We start from the raw sequence: 26,308 nt of genomic DNA, 5'->3' as shown, positions 1-26,308 counted from the left end.
AAAGAATACCACATATTGCCAATTCCATTGAGGTTTAATAAAAATATGGCCATTTAAGTGAACCCACCATTTCCAATTTCCTTTAGTAAACACAGATTTACAGGGTTCTCCATAGTAAAACATCTTTACCTGACCTTTTAGAGGTCAACTTTTGTTCAACCACCTTTAAAAAGAAACCTTATTCAATACAACATATGCCTACATGATATAATCATGATAAAAGCTTCACATCACTTAGAAATACCCTTACATGTATACCCCCCACCCCCCAATCTTTTGATTTTCATAAAAAGTCATGGTTTGAAATGTTTTACCTTATTTTATGAAACGTGTGGCAATTTCCTTGAGTAATTTCTCATACATATTTGAAAACAATCATTAATGATTCTAAAATTTGATCTTTATTTGTTTATTGTATGATTTGTACCATTTTAATTAACAAATAGACAGCTGTCCTGCTTGTGATTTCTTGTTTTCATGAAAAAAGTAAGCTAACAATCATATTTAGTGAATATCTAATCTATTCTGATTTCTAGTCTCCTTCTAACCATGCTAAAACAGTAAGTTACAACCTACAAGTTAGACATCTGCCTTAAATTAGAATTAAATTCAAACACACCCAGGTAGCTGGAGACAGAGTTGATTTCAATGAAAAATGTTCAAATTTGACATGTTTTTCTACTTTTTTATGCATATATACCTTAGAAAGGTAGAAATAGGTTGTTTCTTGTTCATTTCAAAAGTAATTATCATAGGATGTTATTTCAAAGTCAAATGTACATTTACATATCCTACATGTAATCTTAATGCAGACAATTAAATAGAGGGGGGGGGGGGTCAATTATGTAAACACATCTAAATATCTTTATGAAATAAAAAATAAAGGAAACATAATTGTATACTTTTATTGAAAAACAAATTTTCACAGCAATTATGAATTTCTTTAAACAGCCTTAATTTTGTTTTCATAATTTCTTATCAAACACAAACCACAAAATGGCATGATGCTTTCTTCAAGTTCCATTATTATTCATGCATTATCGGATTTAATTTGAATTACCAGTAAATAGTCTGTAGAACACAAGGAATATGCATGTGGATAGAGGTGACAGGTTAATCTCAGGAGCTGACCCACAAGAATCAACAGGTACCGGTAAAAGCCATGTGGTAACAAGAGTCTGTTTTGAGCTGAAATAAATAAAAAAAATAATTAGCTGTGTTTACATACATGTACTAGTAATAGCTGTGTTTACATTAACATATGCATAGTATTTTTGTAAAAAATACACTGACCATGCAGTGTAATAAGTATGACATATCCCAATACATGACATAACATTTAGGCAGTACAAGATCAAAAATTTGCATATCAAGTCATAATATAATATTAAAAAATTTTCATAGGTATAAATACTTATCAAATTGAGAAAGAGAGAGAGAGTTTGAGAGAGAGAGAGAGTTTATTACCGTACTTGTAGTGCAACAGTCAATATTTCAATTCGTATATTACAAACGAATATTACCCACCAAACAGCGTCAAAGTACATGTACTGGTATTAGCTTCTGGTATACCATTTTTTATCAATTCTACTGTGTTTTTTTTTTTTTGCAAATACATTTAGCGAGGGTTTTTGTTTATTTTCTTATAAATTACATGTTTCAAAAACAATACTACGTGTAATAAGCATACAACATGTATGAGTAAACTTAATGAAGAATTTTTAATAGATTATTTTTCAAAGAATGTGGTACATTACATGTATGTCAATCTTTATAAAACTAGCGTATATTTCGTGCGCCATAAATTGCAAGTTTTTTGTAAATATCATTTACTTGCATGATAGGTATATATGGTCTAACCAAAATTTTCTTCATAAAGCTACAGCTGTATGTACCACATATATGTTTTGTCACAAGTATACATTTTAAAAAAAAATACCCAAATTCCAACAGTTTAAATAAACTCAACTCATTCTCTGATAAGTTCATTGTGTTTTGTGCGTGCTAACTTATTTGTCTGCTGCAACAGCAGCCAATCAGCGGTAAGCTGAATCCACAAAAAGAAAGTTTGTGTTTTAGGAGCGGGTAAATTGTTTATGCGACACTGTCAAGAAAACCACACCAAATAATAACAAGAAACATAAATATTCACTTAAATGTATTCTGTTGTAAAGTAAAGGTTTTTAACACTTATTGCATCTTGCAAAACATGTGATGACCTTAATCATCTGTCATATATCTGATATACATGTATATGTAAAAGATGGGAGAAATAACGACGGAACAAAGTGGGATTCGAACCTGGCCCTCTGAATCTCTAGTCAAGTGCTCTACCAACTGAGCTACATGTATCTGGCACCGGTATTCAAACCAGTCTGACCGTCACATTCCTCCCCCTTAAAATGATCTTCACCCTCGAAGATCATCCCTGGCAGGATCGAGTTAACCTTTTAGTTCCAGGGGTTGGTCACAACACCAATATTGTAACAGGATGGGAGAAATAATGAAGGACCAAACCGGGATTTGAACCTGGGCCCCCTGAATCTCTAGTCAGGTGCTTACCAACTGAGCTATCTGGCACTGGTATTCAAAACGGTCTGATCGTCACATATATAAAGAATTATTTTAAACAATGTTGTTCAATAAAAAATAACACTCGCAACCTTCAGTTTTTGTCTGTAATTAATCAATATTGGCGTGCGATCAGTTCTCGCCGAGTACCATTTCTCACCAGTGCATTGTTACGTCATTTTATCAACACATAAAATTATATACGAAAATATGATGTAACAGTGCACCAGCGAGAAATGGTCCTCGTCGAGAACTGCTCGCACGCCAGTACTGCCAGTAGTCAGATTAAAAAAAGAGAATAAAAAATTACATTTAAAACATTAACAAGGACAATTTAAGTACACATCATAACTGCTAAACTAAACAAGAAAAATTATGTGAACTGGTAGAATGGTAGGCATAGTTCTAACTTGTAACCTACATGTACAAGTACATGTACCCGGTACCCGTTGGTCTGCTAAACCTCTTTAATGATACAATGATCGGCATCATAAAGATATTAAAGTCATGTTTTAACTCTGAAGTCTGAAGTATACAATTTTATTTACTTGAAGTTATGTCTACAGGGTATTCATGACTACATTTGGAGTCTTCTGCACAAGAATATATGATATGTTTCTATAATCAGGCTGATAATTAGACCCTGCTTTGAATTTTGAGTTGAAAATTCACAATCTGTTATTTTTTCAAATAGATAAATTCAGTTACCCTTTCCAGTCCCCCATGAACCTCGAGCGAGTCTAAACACCCATGAAACATGTAAAAATTACACGTTAGTAAACAAACACCCACACCATAACAAAAACATCTAACAGTGTGCACGTACTTACATGTACATCTATACTATATACTAAATTTTAACCAGTTAACAAGAAACTTTAAAAGGAGTAAAAGCCTCACCTTCTTCAGTAACATCCACATAAATCACACACTTTAATGTCCATCTTTTCTCCTTTATTAGGCTACTCGTAGCTTATCAACGGCTGATCGTCGACAGAAGTGTGGCTGTCAGAATTTCCTCGTAAACGATTCACACGAGAAAAATATCCTCCTTAAACAAATATGTAGTATTGTTCCCTGTGCATGTTCATATGTTTCACAGTAAATTGAAAATGCATGTGTACACCGAAAGAATACACAACTTCTCTTCTGCATTACGGCTCTCTCTTTTCTACAATGCCGTTCGTTACTGTTTACATTCGGCGCGCGCGCGGGGGTTACAAACAGGGGCGCCCCGACAAATAGTTGCACATAGAACGTTTAAAAAATGTGTGTTCATTGAATTCATAAATGATATAGATGAAAAAAATGAAATTGTATCACAACAATTTATCTAAGACGCAACACAACGTAATGCAGTAAATGCCTGGGCCTTAATGTGGCATTTGTTCGCTTGTGTGTCAATGTAGACATATTAACTCGTTCATGTACGATTCTCACATATTTGTTTTATGAAATTTGAAAAAAAATATAGCACAGAACTTGTTTAATTTGATACCAAATGACATTATTTAATATATTAAACTGAATTAATTTTTTTTCATAAAATGATAACGATTTTTGCTATCAGAAAAATACGTGTATGAGCTGCTGACCCCTAACTATAGGGGCCAGCCCTTTTTTGTTAATTTTAAATGAAAGCTCTCGTTATTCTAAACAACTTTTGTTCTATATGTATTAACAAAATATTTTTAGTTTAAAGGTTATAATACAAAAAGCAACAAAATTTCAGCCCCGAAAAAATCTAAAACTTTGGCGACAAATAGCTCAAAAACTAACAACGAAATTACCAAAATTTTCATGTCAGCAAAACTATAAAATGTTACCGACAATTTCGCCAAATTTCATGCATCTATCATTTGTAGTTCCCGAGATCAACTCTGGACAAAAGACCCCCCAATTTTCAATTAAAGGGCAATAACTCATAACCGGAAGTGAATTTTAAAAATTTGAAAAAAAAGGCTAGAGATATTAATATCATCTACATACCCTGAAAGTTTCATAGCAATCAGACAAAAAATGTTCGAGAAATCTCGTGCACAAAATTTGCGGGAAAAAAAAAAAAATAATAATAAGAAACAGTAGAATAACAGAAGGGTTTTCCGTTGAAAAACGGAAAACCCTAATAATAAGAAACAGTAGAATAACAGAAGGGTTTTCCGTTGAAAAACGGAAAACCCTAAATATGTGAGAATCGTACATGAACGAGTTAATATGTCTACATAGACACATAAGCGAACAAATGCCACATTAAGGCCCAGGCATTTACTGCATTACGTTGTGTTGCGTCTTAGATAAATTGTTGTGATTCAATTTCATTTTTTTCATCTATATCATTTATGAATTCAATGAACACACATTATTTAAACGTTCTATGTGCAACTATTTGTCGGGGCGCCCCTGTTTGTGACCCCCGCGCGCGCGCGCCGAATGTAAACAGTAACGAACGGCATTGTAGAAAAGAGAGAGCCGTAATGCAGAAGAGAAGTTGTGTATTCTTTCGGTGTACACATGCATTTTCAATTTGCTGTGAAACATATGAACATGCACAGGGAACAATACTACATATTTGTTTAAGGAGGATATTTTTCTCGTGTGAATCGTTTACGAGGAAATTCTGACAGCCACCAGGGACGTATATACTAACGTAGTATATACGTCCCTGCAGCCACACTTCTGTCGACGATCAGCCGTTGATAAGCTACGAGTAATAAAGGAGAAAAGATGGACATTAAAGTGTGTGATTTATGTGGATGTTACTGAAGAAGGTGAGGCTTTTACTCCTTTTAAAGTTTCTTGTTAACTGGTTAAAATTTAGTATATAGTATAGATGTACATGTAAGTGTACGTGCACACTGTTAGATGTTTTTGTTATGGTGTGGGTGTTTGTTTACTAACGTGTAATTTTTACATGTTTCATGGGTGTTTAGACTCGCTCGAGGTTCATGGGGGACTGGAAAGGGTAACTGAATTTATCTATTTAAAATAATAACAGATTGTGAATTTTCAACTCAAAATTCAAAGCAGGGTCTAATTAGAAACATATCATATATTCTTGTGCAGAGGACTCCAAATGTAGTCATGAATACCCTGTAGACATAACTTCAAGTAAATAAAATTGTATACTTCAGACTTCAGAGTTAAAACATGACTTTAATATCTTTATGATGCCGATCATTGTATCATTAAAGAGGTATAGCAGACCAACGGGTACCCGGTACATGTACTTGTACATGTAGGTTACAAGTTAGAACTATGCCTACCATTCTACCAGTTCACATAATTTTTCTTGTTTAGCAGTTATGATGTGTACTTAAATTGTCTTTGTTAATGTTTTAAATGTAATTTTTTATTCTCTTTTTTTAATCTGACTACTGGCAGTACTGGCAGTACTGGCGTGCGAGCAGTTCTCGCCGAGGACCATTTCTCGCTGGTGCACTGTTACATCATATTTTCGTATATAATTTTATGTGTTGATAAAATGACGTAACAATGCACTGGTGAGAAATGGTACTCGGCGAGAACTGATCGCACGCCAATATTGATTAATTACAGACAAAAACTGAAGGTTGCGAGTGTTATTTTTAATTGAACATTGTTTAAAATAATTCTTTATATATGTGACGATCAGACCGGTTTGAATACCAGTGCCAGATAGCTCAGTTGATAGAGCACCTGACTAGAGATTCAGGGGGCCCAGGTTCAAATCCCTTCATTATTTCTCCCATCCTGTTACAATATTGGTGTTGTGACCAACCCCTGGAACTAACAGGTTAACTCGATCCTGCCAGGGATGATCTTCGAGGGTGAAGATCATTTAAGGGGGAGGAATGTGACGGTCAGACTGGTTTGAATACCGGTGCCAGATACATGTAGCTCAGTTGGTAGAGCACTTGACTAGAGATTCAGAGGGCCAGGTTCGAATCCCACTTTGTTCCGTCGTTATTTCTCCCATCTTTTACATATACATGTATATCAGATATATGACAGATGATTAAGGTCATCACATGTTTTGCAAGATGCAATAAGTGTTAAAAACCTTTACTTTACAACAGAATACATTTAAGTGAATATTTATGTTTCTTAATTGTTATTATTTGGTGTGGTTTTCTTGACAGTGTCGCATAAACAATTTACCCGCTCCTAAAACACAAACTTTCTTTTTGTGGATTCAGCTTACCGCTGATTGGCTGCTGTTGCAGCAGACAAATAAGATATGCACGCACAAAACACAATGAACTTATCAGAGAATGAGTTGAGTTTATTTAAACTGTTGGAATTTGGGTATTTTTTTTTAAAATGTATACTTGTGACAAAACATATATGTGGTACATACAGCTGTAGCTTTATGAAGAAAATTTTGGTTAAACCATATATACCTATCATGCAAGTAAATGATATTTACAAAAAACTTGCAATTTATGGCGCACGAAATATACGCTAGTTTTATAAAGATTGACATACATGTAATGTACCACATTCTTTGAAAAATAATCTATTAAAAATTCTTCATTAAGTTTACTCATACATGTTTTATGCTTATTACACGTAGTATTGTTTTTAAAACATGTAATTTATAAGAAAATAAACAAAAACCCTCGCTAAATGTATTTGCAAACAAAAAATACACAGTAGAATTGATAAAAAATGGTATACCAGAAGCTAATACCAGTACATGTACTTTGACGCTGTTCGGTGGGTAATATTCGTTTGTAATTTACGAATTGAAATATTGACTGTTGCACTACAAGTATGGTAATAAACTCTCTCTCTCAAACTCTCTCTCTTTCTCAATTTGATAAGTGTTTATACCTATGAAAATTTTTTAATATTATATTATGACTTGATATGCAAATTTTTGATCTTGTACTGCCTAAATGTTATGTCATGTATTGGGATATGTCATACTTATTACACTGCATGGTCAGTGTATTTTTTACAGAAATACTATGCATATGTTAATGTAAACACAGCTATTACTAGTACATGTATGTAAACACAGCTAATTATTTTTTTTATTTATTTCAGCTCAAAACAGACTCTTGTTACCACATGGCTTTTACCGGTACCTGTTGATTCTTGTGGGTCAGCTCCTGAGATTAACCTGTCACCTCTATCCACATGCATATTCCTTGTGTTCTACAGACTATTTACTGGTAATTCAAATTAAATCCGATAATGCATGAACAATAATGGAACTTGAAGAAAGCATCATGCCATGTTGTGGTTTGTGTTTGATAAGAAATTATGAAAACAAAATTAAGGCTGTTTAAAGAAATTCATAATTGCTGTGAAAATTTGTTTTTCAATAAAAGTATACAATTATGTTTCCTTTATTTTTTATTTCATAAAGATATTTAGATGTGTTTACATAATTGAAACCCCCCCCCCCCCCCCTCTATTTAATTGTCTGCATTAAGATTACATGAAGGATATGTAAATGTACATTTGACTTTGAAATAACATCTGCTATGATAATTACTTTTGAAATGAACAAGAAACAACCTATTTCTACCTTTCTAAGGTATATATGCATAAAAAAGTAGAAAAACATGTCAAATTTGAACATTTTTCATTGAAATCAACTCTGTCTCCAGCTACCTGGGTGTGTTTGAATTTAATTCTAATTTAAGGCAGATGTCTAACTTGTAGGTTGTAACTTACTGTTTTAGCTTGGTTAGAAGAAGACTAGAAATCAGAATAGATTAGATATTCACTAAATATGATTGTTAGCTTACTTTTTTCATGAAAACAAGAAATCACAAGCAGGACAGCTGTCTATTTGTTAATTAAAATGGTACAAATCATACAATAAACAAATAAAGATCACATTTTAGAATCATTGATGATTGTTTTCAAATATGTGTGAGAAATGACTCAAGGAAATTGCCACATGTTTCATAAAATTAGGTAAAACATTTCAAACCATGACTTTTTATGAAAATCAAAAGATTGGGGGGTGGGAGGTATACATGTAAGGGTATTTCTAAGTGATGTGAAGCTTTTATCATGATTATATCATGTAGGCATATGTTGTATTGAATAAGGTTTCTTTTTAAAGGTGGTTGAACAAAAGTTGACCTCTAAAAGGTCAGATAAAGATGTTTTACTATGGAGAACCCTGTAAATCTGTGTTTACTAAAGGAAATTGGAAATGGTGGGTTCACTTAAATGGCCATATTTTTATTAAACCTCAATGGAATTGGCAATATGTGGTATTCTTTTTCTCAGAATTGCATTAGCTTTCTTATTCTAAGACAAACCGTCTTTTCATAAAAATGTTAGTGTACTAAGTTAAAGATACAAGGAACAGTTTCGGATAAAGTACCGTCAATATTTTTGTAAAATTGAGAGTGACTGTACTTGAAGGTTTATCATTGTTGCGTAGATTCATGAAATGAATTTTAATGATTACCAATAGTTAGAGGGATGTCTCTTGTTGGAATTGGTAAGCAATATTAAGGCCCCTAATTTTAAGTACATGAGAAGCAGAAATAAATTGTGAAACTTGCGGCTATGACAGATATGTTGACTTTACAGTGAAATTGAAGGTTACAAACGGGAGGTTATATAACATGAAATGTAGGTGGATGGGATATTATATGCCTATTTAGTATTTACTGGGTATGGGGACAATAGCAAGTTTATTGTCCCCCAAGACAGCAAATATTTAATGAGGCAAAGCCAAGGGAAATAGTAGCTGTTGAATGGGACAATAAACTTGCTATTGTCCGAATAGTCAGTTAATTGGTATTTCATTATACAGAAGAAAACTTTATTTGTCAGCGATGCAGAATTTCTTGATGATAAACAAATTAGAGTTAAATCAAACTTTGTATTTAATGCGGCGATCTTATTAGGTCAGAGGTGTTCCGAGTTTAAGGTGATATGGGACACTTCCATGTTGTGACGTATTGTTTATCGAAATAAACAATAAAATAAAGTGTAATTATATAAGTACATGTAGTTTCTTCTCAAAAATGGTCACCTAACTCCTTAGCACAGTGGGTTAGAGGGTTTACTAGGAATCTGTAAGTCATGAGTTCGAATCCCGCTGGGGTTTTTACAATTTTTACCTTTTCAAATATTTTTAAAAGCTATTTTTTGGTTAAATATTGTAAAATTTGAAAATTCTAAACCGGTGAAAAGTTTTCAATTATATAGTACTTTAATCCACATTAATATCGACAGATGTCCCATACCACCTTAAAAAGGAGGGAAATCAAATTCTGCTAATGAATGGTTTTGATGACTATTCACCATGGGCAGATAGCATGGATACTATTTTAGATAAAAAGGCATGTTTATGCGGGCGCCTTCTAGTGATCAATTTGTCGGTCTGTCCATCCGAGATGGCTTGACAGGAGCATAGCTTCTCTCCCCTTGGCCCAATCTGGCTCATACCTCATCCACAGGGTTCCTTTGGTTGAAGGATGTGCAGTGACCTTGAACCATGTTTTTAGGTATAAGGTTAAGGTCATAGCAGAATTATATATATAAAATCCTTGTCTGGGGCATATCTTTTTTCCCTTTGGTCCAATCTGGCTAATACTCACAGAGTGTCTCTATGGTTAAACGATGTGCAGTGACCTTGCATGAAATTTCTAGGTAACGAGTGAAGATCATATCGGATCATGCAAAAATCCTTTTTTGAGAGCATATATAATTTCTACTAACCCCTATTTGGCTCAGACTTCACATAAGCAGAGCTTTTGAGTAAAGGGTGAAAGGGTGTGTAGTGACCTTGAACCTATTTTCAGTGAAAAGAAACTGTGAAGGTCATATCAGAATTATATTTTTAAAAATCCTTGTTTGGAGTATATCTTCTCTCCCTTTGCTCCATTCAGCCTCATACTTTACCCACATGATGCCTTTGTTCAAAATATATGCAATGACCTCGAATGATATTTGTAGATGAAGAGTCAAGGTCATATCAGATCACACAAAAATCCATATTTTAAGAGCATAGATATACTCTCCTTTTAGCCCCTATTTGGCTAATATTTTACCTTTACAGAGTTTATTGGTTAATGGCGTGCAGTGACCTTGAACCAAGTCTGTCAATGTGAAGGTCATAGCAGATCTTTTTAAAATTAGTTTTAAATAGTAGATTATTTTCCAAATATGCTTAATCTTGGTCAGATTGAACAAAAATGCATGTATGTTAGGGGGAATGAAATTGAATTAAAAGTTCTATGCCAGCTGGAAAAATTTCAAGTTATAGGTCAAGGTCAAAGCAGAATTCTCTGAAATAACATAAGCGGGGCCCTTTGAAATGTTCACCATTTCAATGTTGTCTGGTTCATAGTAATTTTACATAGAAAATATTCACAGAAGTACAGTAAAGTAAACTTAACATCGATAAGTTTCTGACAATTAATGACGCAACGAGCACACAGTACGAAAGGTCAACCTTTTGAAAAGCAGTGAAGAGGAAAAGTTGCTCAGAATTATGTTTTAAACAAAATTGATTTTTTACATAAATTTTAATTTTGCATTCTGGGTTAAGAAAAAAGATGTTAGTTCAAGGTAAAGTAAACTTGTACCTAAAATGAAGTCAAATTTGTTAAGTCGAACTTAAACACATTGGTTTTTTTTTTTGTTAAGTCGTTCTTGAAATGGTTAAGGGTTTTTGGTTAAGTCGTACTTAAAAACATTCGGATCATGTTAAGTTGTACCAAGAATCATTCGATTTTTTTTTATCTTTTTGTACTTAGGTTTCTTTGTTACTAGATTAAGAACTCTGCTTCTTAGACGTATTTCTAGCGTTGCTTTCGACATTAGCGGAAAACCCACTCGTTGCTTTGCAACGAGCTTTGCTCTAGTTATTATTTTTTTTTTCTTACAAAATTTGTGCAGGCGATTTCTCGGAAATGACTGAACCGATTTTCGTGAAACTTTCAGATCTAATAGATATTAGTCCGAACTTAATATACATTTTTTTATTTTGATGACGTCATTTCCGTTCTTGAGAAAATGACGTTTTAGTAATTTTCAGAGGGTCGGCTTGTCCAGGGATCTCCTCCTAAACGGTAAAAGATATTGAGTTCAAACTTTCAGGGATTGTAGACAAGAGATTGTAGATGTGCAATTTGGCATTCAAATTTGTCATGCTCAAAAGGCGTTAAAGCACTCCTGGTCCCGAAAATTGAGACTAAAAAAACGTCGTAATTTTTCATGGTTCTCTTGGTTTATCTCTTTTCTGAAAAATATTTTGTTAACACATGTAATGCAAAAAACATTTATATATTTACAAGACCTTTCATTTGATATCAGGAAAAAGGGGCTGACCCCTAAAATTAGGGAACCAATGGGCTCTAAAGTCTTTCATCTGTAGCCCTTTACTGAGGGATATTTTGTGAACAGTTATAGAAGCAAATATGTTTATTTTACAGTTATGTATCCAAGCAATGTAATGATTTTATCATGTGTTACGTAATTAGGGGTTTTTAGGGGCCAAAAGTCCAGAATTTTGATTACATTTATCTCAGAAAGGAAAACTATTTTGAAATGCAGTATAGAAGAAAAGATGCTCAAAATGATGTATTAAATATTATGTAATTTTCAAAATTTCGTTAAACGGCCCCTATAAGGAGTTGAGGGATCGGCCCCTAAAATGTTCTTTCCCATATATCTCAAGAACGGTAACGAATTTCTAAACAGTTGTTGAACAAAATGTGTTCAGATTTAAATGACCTTTTATTAGATATCAAGAAAAAGGGGCTGGCCCCTAAAATTAGGGGTCCAAAGGGCTCTAAAATCTTTTATCTGTAGCCTTTTACTGAGGGGTATTTTGTGAACGGTTATAGAAGCAAATATGTTTATCTCACAGTTATGTATCCAAGCAATGTAATGATTTTATCATGTGTTACGTAATTAGGGGTTTTAGGGGCCAAAAGTCCAGAATTTTGATTACATTTATCTCAGAAAGGAAAACTATTTTGAAATGCAGTATAGAAGAAAAGATGCTCAGAATGATGTATTAAATCATATGCAATTTTCAAAATTTCGTTAAACGGCCCCTATAAGGAGTTAAGGGATCGGCCCCTAAAATGTTCTTTCCCATATATCTCAAGAACAGTAACGAAATTCTAAACAGTTGTTGAACGAAATGTGTTCAGATTTAAATGACCTTTTATAAGATATCAAGAAAAAGGGGCTGGCCCCTCAAATTAGGAGTCCAAAGGGCTCTAAAGTCTTTTATTTGTAGCCTTTTACTGAGGGGTATTTTGAGAACGGTTATAGAAGCAAATATGTTTATCTCACAGTTATGTATCCAAGCAATGTAATGATTTTATCATGTGTTACGTAATAAGGGGTTTTTAGGGGCCAAAAGTCCAGAATTTTGATCACATATATCTCAGAAAGGAAAAATATTTTGAAATGCAGTATAGAAGAAAATATGCTCAAAATGATGTATTAAATTATATACAATTTCCAAAATTTCGTTAAGCTGTCCCTATAAGGAGTTTAGGGATCAGCCCCTAAAATGTTCTTTCCCATATATCTCAAGAACGGTAACGAATTTCTAAACAGTTGTTGAACAAAATGTGTTCAGATTTAAATGACCTTTTATTTGATATCAAAAAAGGGGGCTGGCCCCTCAAATTAGAGAACTTAAGGGCTCTAAAGTCTTTTATTTGTAGCCTTTTACTGAGGGGTATTTTGAGAACGGTTATAGAAGCAAATATGTTTATCTCACAGTTATGTATCCAAGCAATGTAATGATTTTATCATGTGTTACGTAATAAGGGGTTTTTAGGGGCCAAAAGTCCAGAATTTTGATCACATATATCTCAGAAAGGAAAAATATTTTGAAATGCAGTATAGAAGAAAATATGCTCAAAATGATGTATTAAATTATATACAATTTCCAAAATTTCGTTAAGCTGTCCCTATAAGGAGTTTAGGGATCAGCCCCTAAAATGTTCTTTCCCATATATCTCAAGAACGGTAACGAATTTCTAAACAGTTGTTGAACAAAATGTGTTCAGATTTAAATGACCTTTTATTTGATATCAAAAAAAGGGGCTGACCCCTCAAATTAGAGAACTTAAGGGCTCTAAAATCTCTTATCTGTAGCTCTTTACTGAGGGAAATTAAATGAAAGGCTATAAAAGCAAATATGTTTATTTTACAGTTCTGTATCCAAGTAATGTAATGATTTATTCATGTGTTATGTAATAATGATATTTTAGGGGTCAAGAGTCCATAAACTATGACCACCTATATCTCAAAAAGTAAAATTTTTTGAAATGCAGTATAGAAGAAAAGATGCTCAAAATGATGTACTTTACAAAATGCAACCTTCAAAATTTGGTTCAGCGGCTCCAATAAGGAGATAATGGACTGGCCCCTAAAACTTTTTTTTCTCAGATATCTCAAGAACGGTGACGAATTTCAAAACATTTGTTGAACAAAGCTCTTATCCCTGAAACAAAATAGTATCTGGCCCTTAGAATGTAGACCCTGTTTTTCTATTTTAAATCATGTTTAGCTGTTAAATAGCAAAATCAAGATCGAACATATATCTCAAATTCTAAAATCAGACGGAAGACCTCCTCGTTGCTCGCAACGAGATCGTGTCTAGTTAGAGTCTTCCGTTTTCAACGGAAGACCCTCTTGTTATTCTTCGGTTTCTTTTTATTATTATACTTTTTATTTTTTTTTCCTGACTCCTTCTCGGCTTTATAACTCAAAAAGTGTTCAACCGATTTTGACGAAACTTTCAGAGATTATGTGCATTTATTATACCTCGAAGTTTATGAAGTTTCTTTAAAAACGTCACTTCCGTTTTTACGTTACGTCATTTTTAAATTTTTCAAAAAGTCATTTTGTCCCGGACTTTTCTCAAAAACGCTTTAAGATAGAGGATTGAAATTTTCAATGGTTATGATTTGATCGATTTACCTCTGTAATAAGGCTCGAAATGAAAATCTGTCACTTCCGGTCGAAACCGGAAGTGAAACAAATTTTTCAAAAAAATGAATTTTCTGATCAAATCAAAAATGAATATGTTTTTTATACAGCTTATCAAGCTGAATCTAACACTGAAAGCCGTTTTAAAATCGGACGATGCATTACAGAGATATCGGGGTTTAAAAATTGACTTTTCCGGAAATTTTTATTCCGCGTCCTTGGTTTAAAAAATAGCGAAATTTTCAAAGTAAAATTAACTCGTACCAAACATAATTGTTAACTCGTACTTGAACAATTCGTACTTAAAATCATTCGGATTTTGTTAAGTCGTACCAGGAATAATTCGATTTTTTCATCTTTTTACTTTTGTTACTCTTGTTAATGATTTAAGAGCTCTGCTTCTTACAGGAACTTCCAGCTTTACTTCCGACATTAACGGAAGACCCACTCGTTGCTTTGCAACGAGCTTTGCTCTAGTTCTTCTTATTCTTCTTATTCTTCATATTCTTCTTATTCTTCTTCATCCAAATTTGTCCAAGCCGTAACTTAAATACCCTTTGACATTGAGACTTCAAACTTGGAACATAGGTAGATGGTATTAAGAAGGAGTGCACGCCACCAAAATTTTTGACCTTGACCTATTTTCTTTTTCAAGGTCAAGCATTTTATAAAAAAAATAGAGTTTGGACTATAACACAAGATTCCTTAAACATACAAACTTTTAACTTGTATCATAGATAGATGGTATATAGTCCAGTTGAACCTTACCAAAATTTTTGACCTTGACCTTAAAATTTTATTTCAAGGTCAAATCAAAAAAACTTCATTGTTCACCTCCTAAATATTCTTTGACAGAAGGACTTCAAACTTTACACAAAGAACAATTATAATACACTGAGGTGTACTATTGATAAACATTTGACCTTGACCTTGTTTTACTCAAGGTCAACTTGAGAAAAAATAATTAAGTTTTGTCTGGGTGGTAACTTAGATACATTTTGACATTAAGACTTCAAACTTGAAACATAGCTAGATGGTACTGAGAAGAAGTGCACGCCATCAAAATTTTTGACCTTGACCTATTACCTTCTTCAAGGTCAAGCGTTTTATAAAAAATATAGTCCGGACCATAACACAAGACTCCTTAATCATACAATCTTTTAACTTGTATCATACATAGATGGTATATAGTCCAGTTCAACCTTACCAAAATTTTTTACCTTGAATTAAAAATTTCATTTCAAGGTCAAATTAGAAAAAACTTCATTGTTCACCTCCTAAATATTCTTTGACAGAAGGACTTCAAACTTTACACAAAGAACAATTATAATACACTGAGGTGTACTATTGATAAACATTTGACCTTGACCTTGTTTTACTCAAGGTCAAATTAAGAAAAAATAATTAAATTTTGTCTGGGTGTTAACTTAGATACCTTTTGACATTAAGACTTCAAACTTGGAACATAGGTAGATGGTATTAAGAAGGAGTGCACGCCACCAAAATTTTTGACCTTGACCTATTTTCTTTTTCAAGGTCAAGCGTTTTATAAAAAATATAGTCCGGACCATAACACAAGACTCCTTAATCATACAATCTTTTAACTTGTACCATACATAGATGGTATATAGTCCAGTTCAACCTTACCAAATTTTTTGACCTTGACTTAAAAAATTTATTTCAAGGTCAAATTAGAAAAAACTTTATTGTTCACCTCCTAAATATTCTTTGACAGAAGGACTTCAAACTTTACACAAAGAACAATTATAATACACTGAGGTGTACTATTGATAAACATTTGACCTTGACCTTGTTTTACTCAAGGTCAAATTAAGAAAAAATAATTAGATTTTGTCTGGGTGGTAACTTGGATACCTTTTGACATTAAGGCTTCAAACTTGGAACATAGGTAGATGGTATTGAGAAGGAGTGCACGCCTCCATAATTTTTGACCTTGACCAATCTTGTGTCTCAAGTTAATTCATTTTCTAAACTGTATCATATATGGATGATATCTAACATATAGCTGACTTCATTCTTTTTCACTTATTAAATTTGCCTCATATTACAATCCTTGGGGAGAAGGGGAGACATGTGTTTTTTTGTATAAAAAAACAATACCCACTAGTTTATTTTGCTCTACATCGCTGTTGTAAACAATGGCAACAAGCATTCTGAGAGTATTGCATAAGCAATACACGTCCCCTACCGGTTTGTATTATTCTATGAAAGCTTCCAAGCACATAGGCGTCGGAACCGGGGGGGGGGGGGGGGGCTAGGAGGGGGGCTTAGCCCACTTTTTTTGGCAAATTTATACCTTACCATTAGAAACATAGAATAATAGAGGGTTCAGCCCCCCCCCCTTTTTCTCGCAGGAAAGATTGTTTCTAAATTTACATTGAGGATTGAAAAAGTGGATTCAGAAGCATAAGCATACTAGCCCCCCCCCCCCCCCCCCCCCCCGGATTAGGAATCTCGTGATTTTGGAAAAAGAATTTTGGGTAAGTAATTTCTTCTTATTGGAAGTAAAGGTATACTTACTCCCCGCCCCCCCCCCCCCCCCCCCGGATTAGGATTTCCATGATTTTGGGAATTACTTTTTTCTCAATATTTCAGAGGATTAGTCTAGCCCCCCACTTTCAATTTGCTTCCGACGCCAGTGAAGCACACAACTATTTCAGAGCTATTAAAACGAGATGTCATGCTTTAATCAGAGATAAAAGAACAGAGGAAATTAAAACTATATAGTTGATATAGAAAATAAATAGGAAATAGGTAAAATAATACTCTTTATTTCATCTCCTGTAATTTCGCCAAGTCTATTCTGTATTCGCTGGTTAAAAATTGTGAAAACAATGCACTGTTATGCACAATATCATTTCTTACCCTCTTCTGAACCCCGAATCAAACCAAACAGTTAAACAGCCCAACCCGACAACGAACCCGATTGTAATAATAATACAAAAAAAACCTGCCGATTAAATTTACAACACAATGCTTGACACTATTTTATAGATTTTATTTGTTTGTTAGAAATGATTAAAGGAATGGTACAGGAAAAGGAATGGTACAAGCAACGCACGATATTATTACTGACTACATACTGACCTCGTTTATTCAGTTACACACCGAACCCGATAACGAACCCGAACATTAAAAAATTGGAATATAAAAAATTAATTTTCTCGAAAATATGTCAATCAGACGCTACAAAAGTGTATACTTGATCTGTAGTTTGACATTTTGAAGCTGTTCAGCAAGTTTCATATTATTCCTCAAATGCATAAAGAAAAAAAGTGTGGAAAACTGAAGTGGGACAGACAGACGGACGGACAGACAGACGGACGGACTGACGGACGCAGAGGAAAGCTATAGTCCCCTCCGGTGAAACCGGTAGGGGACTAATAACAAGCAATTAGAACGGTAATATATGTATTCTATGAGAGATAGAAATAATTAATGTTGAGAAACTCGATTCCGTTAAAGTAAAATGAAAAACGAAGTTTCTGATTAACCAGGATCTCAGGTATGCTTAAGGTAGTCCTATACTCGGCACTTAATGGGCTCAATCATTAAAAGCTAAGCTTTAAATGATAAATATACATTCTAGCAATACATATACAAAAGAAAATATGTATGTTTACATGCTAGTTTGTTTGTTAACACCTCTCAGACGGGTGAACCCCCTTGCAAAAATTATTGACAAAATAAAATAAAAGAAGGCTACAAACCTATGGAGACTTCCAAACGGATGGAAATTACTTCCTGTTTTACACCAATGCCAAAGGGAAAAAACGCTGTATCGATGCAGCCAACCCTTGCCCTTGTCATCCCAACTTTAAAACAAAAGGGCGCCTCATTAATCATTCAGCAGGAAAACCGAATTTGAAATCAACAAGACTGGTTGTTAATGGCGAAGAACATGTGTTTTTGGTAGCCCAAGTATTTATTCCTCCCTTCGTCGAGCTAACCTTCGACTATTCTGTGCGGCGAGCCGAATCGGGGGAGAAGATAGCCTGGCTCTCAGTATAAAGTGGTATATTTATTGATTATAGTGCTAATATAATTAATTTGTTGATATTTATTCTCTTTAACATTCATTTTGTTAATTTTTATTTTGCACTTTTCTCTTCTTTAGGAGGAGTGGTGATTTAGTTTTAATACAAGTGTAAATTAGAGCATTGCTTTATATTGTTCAATGCAAGATTTTAAAGTAATTCTTAGGTTGTGTACCTAAGGTTTTTTTTTCAGTTTTCAATATTCTAAAATGTAATAGTGCTGCAGCAGGGATAAGGGAGAGCAGGGAGATTATCAGATAACGGACAAGATAGTGCTAGTAAAAATAACACTCAAGCAGGATTACTAACCTTTATCCCTTGCCTCCCTGTTCTGCCTCTGGGTACACACAATTAGTGAATTCTTAAATTATTTCACGGCTTATTATTCAATTATTTCATAACCCTTTTGGCAATTATAGGCAATCAATCAATACATACATACAAGTATATTACTCCCGGGTATATTGTCCAATTGCCTGGAAAAGAAATAATTATGTTTTATTGTTCTAAATGGTATATTAGGGGTGTTTTTACCGTTTATCCTCAGTTGACAGTTATTTGTTTAACTGAAGAACTGACTAAGTATTACAGATACTACCTGTGGTATTGTACCTAGCAAATCCATTTCATTTTCATTTATTCAATTTGAACAATACTTGTTTTTATTGATATCAGAATTGTTTTATTGTCAAGTGTACTTTAAAAAACATGGCATCAACAACAATCAAATCCTCTAACAAATGGGTTCAATATTGCGTTGAGCACTCCATCCAGGTAATTTCTTATGTAGAATCGTTGAAAGAGGATGGAGCTTTAAACGAAAACCATACCAATGAGAAGTTAGACATCCCTGCTTCCAAACTCTCAAAGTTGGAGAATTTTTTGTCTGAAAACTACACACGACTACAGGAGTCCTCTGAAGCAGTGCGACGGGTTTGTATATTTATTTCTTGTAAGGTGAAGACAAAACCTAGAACGAAGAATGATGCTAAGAAGAAAGGTCAACCTTAAACGAAAACTGCAGATACAGGACCCGATGATCAGTGCAATCAAATAACCTCTGCACCTGAAAAGAAGAATATCAGAGAAGAAAAGGTGTCAAAGGGCAAACATTGAGTACCCTGTAACTATTGCTTCGCGTAAGTAAATTTTATAAGTTTTATATTGAACACACCCTTTTAGTCATTAAAGTACAAAACGGACTCTCAATTGGCTTGTTGCTTATAATGATTTTCCCTCTTTTTGTTTTTAAATTAGCTATGGTACAGAACGTCCCGAACGTCGGAAATCTCATATGCAGAGATGTCCCATGTGACCTGATGGAGATAGTGTTGAGGAGCGAAATGTATTTATCGATCAATCTCTAAAGGATTTTCGAGCAAAAGCCAAGAATATAAGCCAACACATTTATGTCAATCCAAGGTGTTTGGAAGATAAACTGTACGACAAATCGGAGGTGCTGTTAATGCTGCGACAGCTCGGTCACCTAGAAATACCACTAGTTGCCCGTATGAGGGCACCAGCCGCTGAACTAGGACGTAAAAATCCGACCCACAATGTGGTTTCCAAAAGTGCACCAAACCCCTTTTGCAGATTTGAACGACAGGGTTAGGGCTAGTGCACCAAACCCTATTGCAGATTTGGATGAAAGTGATGGTAAGAGATGAAATAATTGAAATTTTCTTACACTCAGAGAATTCAATGAGATATAAATAGCGCTTTGCAAAATGTCCTCATGCTGAAAATCTTATTGCAGAAGCAGAATTCAATTCAGATAAAGTCCATGTTGTGACAGTGGAACCCATGAATGAAGACGAGGATGAGAACGTACCTGCAGAAACTTTATCACCGAGTAAAGGTAAGTCTTCAATTATTCCAGATGAAGAGGAACAATTGCCCGGATATTATTGCACCTACCCCAGAGAAAGAATGTATTGGAGAGGAGGAAGTCCCTTGCATCGACCAACACGGGTTAAAAGGAAGACGTGGATACAGCGGATGTTTCTTACAGGCCGTCTGTCGAGAGCGAAGAAGAAGCCAACACCACTGCTCCAGAAGTAAAGATAGGTAAGTATACGCCTAGGAAGAGGAATCCTCCAAGAGATCCAAGCTCCCCCGATTACGGTAGGAAAGTGAAAAAAGGTAATGGAGCACAGTACGAGTATGCATCTGGTCTGAAGCAAAAGCTTCAAGAAACTGGGTTTTATGATGTTCGTGCGGGGTTCCTGAAGCTTCCGATATGGAAGCATATAGCCACAGTAATTAAAGGACAGAACAAAAGTAACCATATAGGGAACATTCAAAGAATGCTATGGAAGATATGTAATCCCAAAGTAGAGGTTTCTTCCAAAATGCTGGACAGGGACTCCATCCTAGAATTCTACAATTTTCTGGAAACATACGAGGTAAACCACCAGACAATAGTAAACTACAACAAATCATTAAACCATCTTCTTAAGTATTACCTGCGAACAACGGACATGATCAACGTAGACAGACCCGAGTATGATCGACTCCTTCATGTCCAGAGCTATTGTGAAACCATCACGGCAGGTTTCTCCAAGAAGGCCCACGAGCAGTACCGTCAAAAACTGCCGAATAGGAACTAGAAAAAATCGAGTATGGAATTATCTCTAGGACAAGAGATGGAGTTGCCTTGATTAACAGGTATCTAGCAGCAGAAATATATATGTCTAAGACAAGGACATAGACAGGGTGAAGTCATGCATTTTTATGTCGATCAGTATAAGGCTTCGCTCGAAAATCCTGAATATCAGATAACGGACAAGAACACATGGGAAAAGGTTCTAGTTGTGGCTGTGCACGAGCACAAAACAGCGAAGCAGTATTCAGGTAAGATTGTTCTTAGGTCGTACCTCCAAATTTTCATTGAACGGTATATTAGAACGATCCGTCTGGATCTTGTTTTAAACACACAGAGCAAGAGCCCACACCCGTGGTGCAGTCTGATGGCTTCTGAAGATGTCTTAGGTCAATCAAAAAATGGCATCTAAAAAGCCTTTCACTATTGTTGACACCAGGAAAGCCTGTTGAAACATATGCCAATTATCTGGACCCCAGCCTTCAAAAGATAGTGTCAACTTTCCTATGTTAATCAGGGACAAAATATACATACAGAAAGTCATTCCGCCGTTGATGTTCTATTTGCGATTGAGAGTCTAACTACTCTGAACGCAAACAATAGCGATTGCGAAGCCAATCAAGTTGAGCAAACAGCGACAAGGAGCCAGCAATCCCTACAAAACGCCAGGCTGTAAGCTTTCCATCCCCCCAAAGTCCATCTGAAAGTGCGTGATCTCCTTCATGTAAAGTTTTGTAGTATGTCTGAAGCCAAAATACCAAAACAAATAAAATAAAAAAAAGCTGCCGGTAAGTTGGATACATTGTTTTCTTTTTCGTCAGTCTAATGCCGTTCAATACGAACTCTATAGAATATCATTTCATAAACCGTTTTGAATTCTAAACTTTGACTGTGAGTTTGAAAATAAGCTGACTCGGACAAAACTCGTGTACTATATAACTGGAGTTATATAGATATATTTACTCCACCCCTTTATGAAAGAAACAATACCTATCTTTATAAATCCTTATTGAGTTCTTTAATCCATCCGATATAAAATATATAGATTTGTGTTTGTTGATTTTGCTTTGGTTTTCTGTAGATGTTATGACTGCGTGTACCCGGAAGGACACCAAACTGACATGTAAGGAATTCTAAGATTTATAAAGCAAGGCATGGAGAAACATCGAAATCCTGAGTGAACTTGATAAAATTCCCATCTCTGAGGAAATTTCAGATATGCACTCCCTTGTTAGATGCGAAGACATCAATGCGTCAGAGGGGATCACGATACATGTAGAGCTGCAGGATGACATTTACTTTGTAAGTATCGTGTATTAATAATCTCTTCTTTTCAAATTAATCCTTCATTTTCAGATATTCGGTACAGAAATCACAAGGACCATGTGGCCAAACCAAGACGTGGAGAGTGGCGATGCCTTGATTGGAATTATTGCTTGAGTAAAGTATTCATTAAGATTTAGAGGAGAAATACCAACCATTTCATTACAACGCATATTTATCTATACCGCTATAATGTTACGGATAATTCTATAATATATATTTTATCTACTTTCTATCTAAATTATGTGCCAATAATTTGCATATAATTCTTTTTCTTTTAATTTTTTTCCAATAATTTGTGTTGTTTTTCTACATAATCTATTCTTTTTAAAAACAACTTGTGTATCCTATCCGAACGATAAGTGGCAATCTTGTCAAGGAGTGACGAATAACAGCTCTCCGAGTCTTCCCCCTCCACGAGACGTAAGAGTGCCTCCGCACTCTCCCCGACGAGTGGTCCGCCCTCTAGATTTATTGCAGCCTTCCAGTCCTCGTTACTGGGGCCTTGTTGCGAACCTTGCGTCGGTGTCGCAGTTTGCTCCGTGGCAGATTTCTCTTTCACGGGCGGTCTAGATTGTTGGGCAGCCTTCGCCAGAGCGCGCCTTTTGTCGCTTATCTGTTTTAGGGTTTTACTCTTCAAGTGCTCAGAGATAGCCTTGTTGATGAATTTTACACCCTCGAATTTGCTCTCCAATTCGAGGAGCAGGTCTATCTCTTCGTCAGTCCATCTTCTATTGCCATGACTGGCAGAAGTGGATGCGGCGATGGGTTTGGAGTTGGTTTGAGCTGCTCGTTTTCGCTCGATGTCAGCTTTCGCTGCTTGGATCCGTCTTTCGTTTGATAGACAAGGATGTCTGTGTCTGATATGTTGGCCGAGACCGGACTTTGTCCTGAATTTTTCGAGACACTCGCTACACTCATGGAGCGCCGCGATAGTCTCAGGCAGGTCATTGTCGTCCCGGGTGGTTAGGTCTGGGTCCCCGGTTGCTAGTGGGGCACTACTGGTGGCTTCTGGGTCCGTGATGTTTTCGAGACTGACGTAGATGTTATTAGCATCACCGATGGTCTCAGGCACAGACTCTCCGCGCTTACCAGCTCCAGTCCTATTTCCCCGCCCAGTTAGGCCTTTAGAGCATAGGCCATAGTGAATGGCAATGCCCTTGAGTTTAGGATTTGATTTGTTGCACAATGAGCATGCAAATTGGATGAAGTCATCCTTGTGTTTGGCACCCATGTGCTCAACAAGCTTTTGTGGAGACTCCATTATTTCCCAACAAGCGGAGCACTTGTAGGGACTAAACGGGTACTTGATTGTAAGTTTCCCGCCTTTGGTTTCCTTTGCAACATCGTGCATCTCCTCCTCAACCCGGCCATCTATAGTGCCTTCGGAGCCCACCCCATACATATGGCCATCCTCAGGCATCACAATCCCCAGTGACGGGACATCTGTTGGGTCGCAACCCAAAGACGAGCCCAACCTCGTGACATTGACTCGGAAGCCATCGACGAAGAAGTAATTCCGGTCGAGCACTATAGTAGGGAGTCGCCCATTTACGCACTCGATCAATGATAATTGGCAAAACTTGATTGAGAACAAATAACAAAAAATTGGAAATCTTCAAGTAGCAATGATGTTTCAAGAATTCGAGCCTATTATTTTAATGTAGTAGTATAGATGTATTAAAATGATAGGTAAAGCAGTTAAAATGATATATGAATGATATGTAGAGGTTATTTTTTTTCAATTTTATTTCACCAATGAATTTTAACACTGTAATAACTACATGTTATTCAAAGTCAAAGTACATGTAGTATCAGATCACTCTGTATCTATGTTATTGCACAGGTTTCTGAATATTAAGAGGGTTTTGATCTTTACCATCAAGTTTCGATCTTAACTACTATACATTTGAAACACAGGCAGCTAACGTTATATATATTTCTCATAATTAAACAAAAATATACTGCTTTCCTAATAATACACAAGGTACTTACGCCGCCATCTTGGATTTAAAAAAAAATATGTCAATATTATTTTTTTTTCTAAAAATATTCATTATTAAACCATTACTTTACCTGCTTAAAAAGAAGGAAATCTCGTCCAAATAGACTTACTGGCGTACGCGGATGCTGCTTCTCGTTCACTTCCGAGTGAAAAGTGACAATTGTGAAATGTTGTGAACATTTCTTTGAGGGTTTATGCTACGTTGTCTATTCTATATAGGTATTCATCATCATACAGTTGATCTTATTAAATATGAAAAAATATATGAGCACATTACTCAAGCGTTTTTGTGGTTTTATTATTTTCATATTATGTTGATTGGAACAATTTGATATATAACCATAAAAACCATATAAAAATTGAGGAAAATGTTTTTCATCTGATCTATATATTTACATATTTCCAGTCTTAGTTAAGTTGTCTAATATAACTGAATCAAAATATGTTTAACATATTTATTTTAATTTAAGTCATGGACTTATTAAGATGGATGTGTAACATCTAATTACTATAATTTCATTTTCTTCTAATTTCTTTTTAAAAGTACTGACAGAGTTCAATTCATAACTATTCTTCTCTAGGCTAACACATATTTTACTCCTCCTTACTTCATGTGAAAACATACTACAACTTACCTGTAATAAAATCCTGTGTTCTCCACGTGCACCCTATTACCACTTGGCCAACACAGACCTACCTATATTTTAGCAGTATTTTTTTTTTTTATTTATTTATGTTTTTTATTCATGACTTTCACAGCTTTCTTACATAATACATTTCTTTTAGAATCTCAACATTTTTTTTTACATACAATATACATGCAAGAATAGATATATAATAGTTCACAATGGTGTGAAAGTTTGTTTTTTATGTTTTTTAGTGGGGATGAGAAAGGACATAAAACATTGAGTGAAATAATATGCATATAAACACAAACAAAAGAAACAGAAGAAGAAAAGCAAATAAAAAATTAACATGTACACCAACTTATAAATTGACAGCTCTAAATTTAAGGATTTTCCAATATGTGATTATGATATACACAAACAACAGCATGAACATAATATTTAGCACGTACATGTACATATATTTATTTATGAGAGAAAAGAAGGCGGAGAGAAAAAAGCTGACGGGGCAATGGTTGCTTTGCAGCATAGCTGTCTATCAAGGTTTGCTTATCAAAAAGATTTATTTAGATATTTTAAAAAAGCATCATACATTCTTTTAACAAATAGTTTGGGATATAGTAAAGACTTGCTAAATTCTTTCAATAATATTCTCCAAGTGTCTCTCAAATTTTTCAAATTCACAGTTCTTTAAAAGTAAATATTTTTCCACAAGAAGCCTGTTTTCAATTTTCCTTTTGAGTTCCAACACATTTAAAGTTGGGTAAGTTTTAAGTCTACAAGTGAAAATATACTGTTTTACAATATAACTTAACAGGTTTTGTATTCTATACAAATGGTAGTTTTTATATTTACCAAAAAGTATACTTTGCTTATCAAACATTAGGGACACCCTGTAGTTTCTTAAAAATAACTCTTTAATGTCACTCCATAGTTCTTTTACAATTGGGCATTCCACAAAAAGATGACTGATTGTTTCAGAATCTTGTTTACAAAAAGAACATTTAGGGGATTCAATAAGTTTAAGCTTATGCAAGTAATAATTTGTTGGTAATATCCTGTGTAAAATTTGGAATTGTAACCAATGGAATTTAGATTCTTGGGTTGTCCTCTCATTAAATATTGTGTGATTCTCTTCCCATTTTAGTATTGCTTTATTTTGGACCCTCTTTTCCCTTATCAATATATTATACATATCTTTACA

General features: G+C 34.7%; 1 protein-coding gene and 1 long non-coding RNA gene across 2 annotated transcripts in view; both read left to right on the top strand.

Moving 5' to 3' along the window:
- LOC128168829 (uncharacterized) overlaps positions 1-26,308 on the top strand; it is a 324,047-nt gene that overhangs the window by 228,453 nt on the left and 69,286 nt on the right. The gene's annotated exons all lie outside the window — the stretch shown is intronic.
- Positions 5,236-7,896, top strand: LOC128168834 (uncharacterized). The gene is made up of 2 exons (XR_008241459.1): positions 5,236-5,339; positions 7,600-7,896. It is a non-coding gene; the product is annotated as an uncharacterized LOC128168834 (long non-coding RNA).

Source organism: Crassostrea angulata, unplaced genomic scaffold (assembly GCF_025612915.1).
Source record: "Crassostrea angulata isolate pt1a10 unplaced genomic scaffold, ASM2561291v2 HiC_scaffold_57, whole genome shotgun sequence".
NCBI classification, from domain to species: domain Eukaryota; kingdom Metazoa; phylum Mollusca; class Bivalvia; order Ostreida; family Ostreidae; genus Magallana; species Magallana angulata.
The sequence above is the reverse complement of the archived record's forward strand: the minus strand, read 5'-3'. Positions and strand labels throughout refer to the sequence as shown.